At 33.7% G+C, this 8355-nt stretch overlaps 1 long non-coding RNA gene across 3 annotated transcripts; it reads right to left on the reverse strand.

Annotated features, from left to right (window-relative positions):
• Nucleotides 1-2637: 2637 nt before the first annotated feature.
• Nucleotides 2638-7823, reverse strand: LOC131054875 (uncharacterized). 3 transcript variants are annotated; one of them, XR_009108070.2, is made up of 3 exons: nucleotides 7146-7335; nucleotides 5001-7005; nucleotides 2638-2920 (listed from the first exon to the last, which is right to left on the reverse strand). It is a non-coding gene; the product is annotated as an uncharacterized LOC131054875 (long non-coding RNA). The 3 variants fall into 3 exon arrangements; XR_009108068.2 differs by lacking the exon at nucleotides 2638-2920 and having other exon boundaries at nucleotides 4949-7005; nucleotides 7146-7823; XR_009108069.2 differs by lacking the exon at nucleotides 2638-2920 and having other exon boundaries at nucleotides 4949-7005; nucleotides 7131-7823.
• Between the last annotated feature and the right edge of the window lie 532 nt (nucleotides 7824-8355).

Genomic DNA, 8355 nt, shown 5'->3' on the forward strand with positions numbered 1-8355 from the left:
AGGGATTTGAACAATCTTATAGACTATGAAATAAGCAATTAAATAACTATTAAAAGTAAGGTTTGAAAGATCCCATGATATCCCAAATTTGGAGTTGTAAAGGAGGATGTCCTAGGGTTGTAAGTCAATGAACGTTCACCAAAATCTAGGGAAATAAATCACTTACCCTGTAATCTCATGGTAAAAATTGTATATTTATTTTACATCATGATTTGTGTATAATCATGAGATAAGTATTCTAAATAATTAAATTTAAAATCACAAAGAGCTAAGGTAGAAATGTAAATGACACATAAAAGAGATTAGAGGTTCTTTTCTATTTTGCATGCAATGCTATTATTTCCCTTTGTAGTTGACCTATTGATGTATTGTTATAGATGCAACAAAACCTTAATCTAATAATTAAGTGATGATATGATACCAAAAATAGACTATTACTAAGTTTTTTGGTACCTCAAGCTATTGCATGCCATACAACTTGATCCTACTAGTGTGTGTTTGTCTTTTTCACATGGTCACATCTGATGTTGAGGACTTATAAGATCTCTTTGTCGCACTCCACATGTTTCTAAAATTTGTTGGTTGTGCTAAAGAAATGGAACTTGCTTAAAGGTAAGAGATAAAAGGACTTTAGTTATCATGAAGATGAGTAAGCCCCTTGGTTAATGTACAAAATTTAAATACATGCCACATGTGATGATGGTGTCTAGCTATGATGTATGCAATATTAAATTGCTTTGAAGTAAATTATATCCTTGAATTCTTTTAAAATCAAATAATATAGATCTTGAATGTTTTTCTTACTTTTTAGGTATCCTAGTAATGACCATAGATACACATCCTTAATTGCTCAACTCTAGCTTTTTTGTGCATAAGCTAATGAGATTGCAATCATGATGTGGAATAGTTGGTTTGTAGAGCAAGCATTTTTTAATTTAAAAATGTAGACTAGTCTTTTCTATATGACCCATTCCAAAAGTTAACACATGTCATGTCACAATATCTTAGTTGTTGAGAATGTTTGGTTCAAAATATTAGAAGTCATTATTAAACTCGGGGCAAAATTTTGTTAAAACATCAAATAAATCAAATTCAAAATTCAAAATATGCAAGGTATGCAAAGAGAATGAGGTTTTTCCCAAATAAAGGTTTTTGAATTCTTTTCAAATCAAATGATATACATCTTGAATGTTTCCCCTACTTTTTAGGTATCTTGCTAATAACTTTAGATGCACATCCTTAATTACTCAACTCAATGTTTTTTGTACATAAGCTAATGAGATTACAATCATTATGTGGAAAAGTTGGCTTGTAGAGCAAGAATTTTTAAATTTAAAAATGTAAATTTATCTTTTTTATGACCCATTTCAAAAGTTCAGTCATGTCATGTCACATTATCTTCGTAACAAAATATTGTGAAGAATGTTTGGTTCAAAACATTTGAAGCTTTAGCTATGATTAAAATCAAGCCAAATATTTGTTAAAATGTCAATTTAATCAAATTAAAATTTCAAAAGGTACAAGGCATGCAAAGAGAATGAGGTTTTTCCCAAATAAAGCTTTTTGATTGACAAGCATCATCGAGATTTCAATTTGATGGTTAACCTTGCTTATCCTTGAATTCTTTTCAAATCAAATGATATACATCTTGAATGCTTCCCTCACTTTTTAGGCATCTTGCTAATGACCATAGATACACATCCCTAATTGTTCAACTCAAAGTTGTTTGTACATAAGCTAATGAGATTACAATCATTATGTTGAAAAGTTGGCTTGTAGAGAAAGAATCTTTAAATTTAAAAATGTAGATTAATCTTCTCTATATGACCCATTCCAAAAGTTGTCATGTCATGTCACATTATCTTAGTAAGAAAATATTACGAAGAACGTTTGGTTCAAAAACTTAGAAGCTTTGGGGATAATTAAACTTAAGGAAAAAATTTGTTAAAATGTCAAATATATCAAAAATCAAATTAAAAAATGAAAACCTACAAGGCATACAAAGAGAATGAGGTTTTTCCCAAATAAAGCTTTTCGATTAACAAGCATCATCAAGATTTAAATTTGATGGTTAACCTTGCATGTCAAACAATTTTTTTATGACAAATATCTATTTAAAGTTGTCTTTCAAATGTTTTAAAAAATATATATCATAGATTAGTTATATATTTAGCTAGAATTCTATAAAAAATTTAGAGTCTATCTAATTTCTTCTCTTTCATGTAATACCGTTTTCTGAAAATTTTAACTGTATTTTATATCAAAAAAATCTTAAATACAATCATACAACTATCAAATTTAGACCGAACTTCTATATATTAAATATAATATGTAATATTATTCCCACAAATAACAAATAAAATGAGATCACACTTTAAAATCGAATGATTGAAACAAAATTGAGATCACTTAACAATGGAAAGATGAACCAGTATTGATATTATTTCTTTAAAAAAAGAAAGAGAAGAAAAAAAGGAAGAGTATTGCTTCTTAAATAAACTTGGAAAAAAAACTGCCACAGGTACCATACAAATGATCAGGATGCACATAATCACCAACAAAAAGATGAGATCAATATCATATTGAACAACAGCTTCTACAAAGATGAGAATTGAGAATCATATTGTGAACAATAGCTCCTACAAAGATGAGAATTGAGAATCATCCTATTTAATGATTTAATGAAAAAGCCACATAGAAGTTTATTAGAGTTGCTCAGCAAGGAAGGTAATTTCTCTGAAAGAGAGTACTAATTCTTATGTTTTTGTTGACTAAAACTTTCTGTCAGACTTTTGTTTGGGTCTTTCAAGACAAGTTGCTCCCACTTTATTACAAATGCCCCCACTTTGTCCACTGTACTGGATTTATCTGTTCCATCATCAATCCAAAGTTGATGCAAAATGACATCAACAAGACTCCCCTAATCACACATTTGGCACCACCAAAAGAAGATACCTGATGAGTAAAGCATACCTAAAAATCATCACACAAAATACTATATAAAATACTAGTTCCTTGCAGAAGATCCTTTTGAAAACAAACAAAACACAAGGAAAGGTGTTTCTGAAACTATTCCCTTTAAATAATCTTTTGAATGAGTAATGAAAGAAAATAAAATGTAAAACAGTAAATATCGTTCATTTGTAGTCATGAAAACACACCGTTTTCAACTAGTAACTCCTTGTGACATAGGTACAAAAGGTTCTTATAGTGACATGGGTAGATCTTAATCAGAGGAACTAAAAATAAGTTCTCAGAGGTACAGAAGAAAAACTTTCCTGCCAGACTTCAATTTGAAAGTAAAGGGGCTTAGCTGAACATATATAGTTAAATTAAAAGTTTTTGTGATGTGCTGGCATTATATTTCAGGTATTTTTTATGGAAGATTTTATATCATCTAAAAGTTTGTTTTACAATCAATTACTGAATTACAAGTCTATGTTGATATCTTTTCGATTAAGAACCAAAGACTGAGGGTATTCATTATGCCAAAGTTGTTCAAGGTACGATTCCGACCTCATTCTGAATATCATACCTCTAAAGATTTGAACTTTGGTGGATGATATTATCAAAGAACATACCATTGCCCTCACCAATTATCCTCTAACAATTGAATAACCTTTTGAAATTTCAGACATTTTCAATACAAAGTTATCATGCCTTACGGTACCAGCATGTCAAAAAATTTCAGAGGTCATAATGGTTTCATTATTGTTATATCCTTGTGAACTGTGTCTAGTTTGAGGTGATTGTATAAAATGTCATCTTTCCATGTCAGTAACTCTCTTTCCATAATTTCCCTTCACTCTAATTTGTTTGAACTTCTCAGGCTATGGAAATAGAGTGTCATTCTTTCTATTGAAAAAAATATTTTTTTTAAATTATGATATAAAATTTTCACAATTCATAATTTGTTTGATGCTGTTTTCTGAATTAGACGGAATTTTTAATCTAATTTCTCTCCTATCAGTGCCATAATGGTTTCATTATTATTATATCCTTATAAACTGCATCTAACCTTAATCAGTTATAAAAAATACATCTTTCCATATCAATAACTCTCTTTCCATAATTTCCCAGCCTAATTTGCTTGTACTTCCCAGGCTATGGAAATAGAGTGTCAATACTTCCAAGGGAAAAAAGAATTCTTACCAAAAGTATCCCTAAGAAATCCTATCTCAAGAAGGAAACATCAATGTCTCATGTTTAGCCAGGTAGGTGGGCTTGATAGCACTTCTATGTTGTTTGGTGGTTCAACAGACTGGTGAAAGTCAATTAAAAAACTGTCAGGCCTCCTAAAACCTCTCTGCAACACTGGCTGAGTAGCCCGTCAGAGCCTTCCCAGGACCCAAATCAGCAATACCGTATTTTCAATTAAAATAATTACCAGTCATGCAGAAGTGGTTTCTACGTAAGTGGTTTTTGGGATCCACTAGGCCACTATAAGACATAAATTCTGTATTGATCCAGAAGCTTTGTAGAACACAATAAAATCCACAACAGGTGGTACAGCAGAGCACATAATTTCAAATAGGATGTATAATGATTCTGATGCACAAATCACGTGGCTTGCAGATGGGCCATTAAAGTCCTAACTCAAGTTGAAAATTGAAACATGGCCCCTCACAAATAAATTTGGGATGACAAAGAAACAAGCATGAGTGCTGTTACTGGGCCATATGTAAATGCATGTTCCAATCAATCTACCTATCACAAAAATGCATCAGATAAGACTTTAACACTTTCACAACCTCCATTCCAAAATTTATGAATTGAATCCTTAAAACTAATGAACATATACCTACATTATTCTAATTCCAAAACTATACATTTATTCTTGCTCAAGCGAACCCACTAACGGATTTCAACAGCATTGTGTCTGCAGCCTTCAGCTGTAGAAAACATTGCCATTAAAATGTCAATGGAAATAACATGAAACCCTTAAAACTAATGAACATAGCCATCATTCAGTATTAAAATAATATACAATTTTTCCTTACAGCATTGTGTTTGCAGGCTTGAGATGTAATGAACCTCCTAAAACATGCATTCCTGAATTGGGCATTTCCATGGTTATAACATTCTTGCATATCCCATCTCATTGTTGACAATTACACACAGTTTTGGTCTGTGAGCCAGGAGAGGAACAAGAAGGTAGGACATTCATTGCCATTCATGCTGGGCAATCGCTTACAAATTCTATATTTCCGGAAACTGAGATGCTCTACCTATGAGTTTTAACAATCCAGCCACCAATTCATCTCTACCATTAACTTTTGGTCAACATTCACAGACTTCTGTATAACCTTCAATTTACATCATGATAGACTCTACCACTGAGCGACCAACCCGAGGGGTTCCATTTCCACAGCTAACAATTCTTTACAGGTTCTCTTTTAAACTCTGATTGGTGAGAGGCTCCATTAGTGAATTATAAAACCCTTACAGATTTTAATAGAACCTTCCATTTCTGTGGTAAGAAACTCTGGCTGATGCCAACCTTTCAGAGATTCCCTTATAAGCGTGATGAGAGGTTCTATGGCCAAGCTACCAATCCTTTAGAAGCTCTATTATGACCTTCAGCCTATCTGGTAAGAGGATCTATTGTAGAGCTACCAACCTCCCATCTCCCAGTGAGAGGTTTATTGGCTGAGCTACCAGCCTTTGAGAAGTTCCATTATGACCTCCAGGTTCCTGGTGGCAGGGTCAATAGCTGAGCCACCAATTCCATTTAATTGATAAAATGGAATTAAATGGTCTATCATTGAGTTATCAATCTTTCATCTGTATGTTGAGAGGTTCCATCAGCGTGATTAAAAGATCAACACCAACCTCCCATTTTTTTTTGGAAGGATAGATCCTTTCATTTAACTACAAACTTCTCATCTGTACTATAAGGAGTTCTATCACTAAACTACCATCCCTTAGATATTCTATTATACCCCTCCCATGACAAGTTCTATCATATGTTTCTCAGTTCTATCATATGTTTCTCAAACCATCTACCACTGAGCTATCGATCCTCCATAGATCCCATTCATATGTTTCTCAAACCATCTACCACTGAGCTATCGATCCTCCATAGATCCCATTCATATGTTTCTCAAACCATCTACCACTGAGCTATCGATCCTCCATAGATCCCATTGATGAAACTACAGACCTGCTCAAACCCACACTGAACCTCCTCCTATTATAACCTCCAAAGGCTTACTGAAACCCTCTACCACATGAATGTCCTCATACCTTCAAATTCAGATATTGTTTTTTTCTCGTTGCTTCATTGATTCCCTGTAATCTTCCCATTTCCAACTCTGTGAATCATACTTCAAAAGCTCTGGTTACCCAATGTCAGAAAGAAGCGACCAATATATTTGTGATTTGTGAAGGCAGGAGGGCCAAAAACATGAGCACCACGAGGATGCCAACTGGTACGAGCATGAGCATAAAGGGAGGCGGCGGCAACGGCGGCAAAACTAACGGAAGAACCACCAGCGAAGCTGTAAACACGAAAAACACCACCAAAGACGTGATGCTGAAGTAGTTAACCATCGAAGAAGGCCGGTAAGGCCTAACAAACATCCTGTCACATATCTCCCTTCAATCTCGGGATTCTGTTGCCCATTTTCCACACTCAATGCCAAGATTTCCACCACTTCACGTCAAAACAGATTTCCAGACCACGCCTCTCGCAAATCTGCCACAATTTTCCAAAATTTTAGAAACCAAACACCGAGAAATCCATAAAACCCATTCCAAGAACAAATCTAGAAAACAGAAAACACCACCACTACTAACAATTTCCCGTTATTTGACGAACGGCATACAAAAGAGATTTGCAATCGGAGATCTCTTTAGATTTTTAATGGCTGCCGCTCTCTCCATAAAAGCCTCTCACTTCCCAAATTTCTCTTCTGAGAATAATTAGATTATATAGATATTTATATCTTCGTTTCAATACTACGAGAGAGCATACATCTAATCTAGAAGCCTCTTTTGATTAAACTGTCACAAATAAAACGAATCAGTCATCAAAATTACTAAAAACTACTGTTACAAATAAAACGAATCAATTCTCAAAATTACAAAAACAAATCAATAATTTTTTAAAAAAATTCGCAATAACATACTATTATTATCCTCACCAATTGAATTCAACCACTTAAATTACTGCTCTTCAAATTTCTTCCCAAGCTTGAACAGCGTATCAACTCAGTTAAATCCTTGAGAAGAGGAGGTTACGTTGAAGGGTAACCAGGGTTAAAACGTGTACGGAGAAATAATGAGTGATAAAGCGACAGACATCATATTTTCCATGTGGAAAAACACGTTGCAGCTGGACAAAGCGGTGGAAGCGTGTTCAACTATATATTTTGTGTTTTGTCCAAGTCTAAGTCTAAAGCTATCTATGGCGATTACATTACTGACGCGGGAGAATATGCAGAAACAATACGGGACAAATCAATGGCGACTGCCATACAACGATGGGCTCCATTTACGTGAATTTTTCTCTTGTTTTTCTCCGAATTCAGCCCGTTTTCCACTTTTTTTTGTTTTTGATTGTGAAATTTATGGCAATTTTTTCGCTATCCCTTGTTATCTTCTTGTTTTGAAATATAGCAGATGGATTTATTGTGGTTGAATTAATGAATGGAGGGAGTTTTTTTTTGTTTTTTTTGATGATGTTCACTAGATCAGGCAGTTTATGGGATCGAAATTGAGAGCAACATAATGACTCTAAAGAACAAATCTATTGACCAATCATGGAAGCAGTCCTAGAGCAACCATTAATCCTTGCTGATCAGGTTTCTTCTCCTGTGAAATTTGACCAAGTAATCTGCTATCCCAGCAATCCATTTTTCTTGAAACAAAGTATTTAGAGACTCAATGAATGGATAAATGAATGTTTTTTAAAAATGTTTGTGAGGTCAAATAGTTTAGGGGATTCACCCATAGTCAACAATATGCATAAGAACAACAATCTAAAACAAACACTCCCAACGAAATGCACAAGCACAACAATCTAAAACAAACACTCCCAATGACATGCACAAGCACAACAATCTAAAACAAATGCTTTGAATAATAGGTCTAGTTGATCTCCCTTTTTTCTTTCCTATCTTGGATCTTCTATTGTGTATCTTGATCAAGTAATTTGTGAATTTTGCTATCCTTTCTTCTTTGAACATGTTACTCAAGGAACCCACATTCAATATAGAAATACATCTATGAAGTATTTGACATATTAAAAGGTTGTAGTTTATTTGGTTGAGTACAATGAGTGAGGATGATGGTATGTTCTTTGATTATAAGTTGGACAACATTCAAAGAAGTGCAATAAATTAGGGATGAGAT

This window comes from Cryptomeria japonica, chromosome 2 (assembly GCF_030272615.1).
Source record: "Cryptomeria japonica chromosome 2, Sugi_1.0, whole genome shotgun sequence".
Lineage (NCBI taxonomy): Eukaryota > Viridiplantae > Streptophyta > Pinopsida > Cupressales > Cupressaceae > Cryptomeria > Cryptomeria japonica.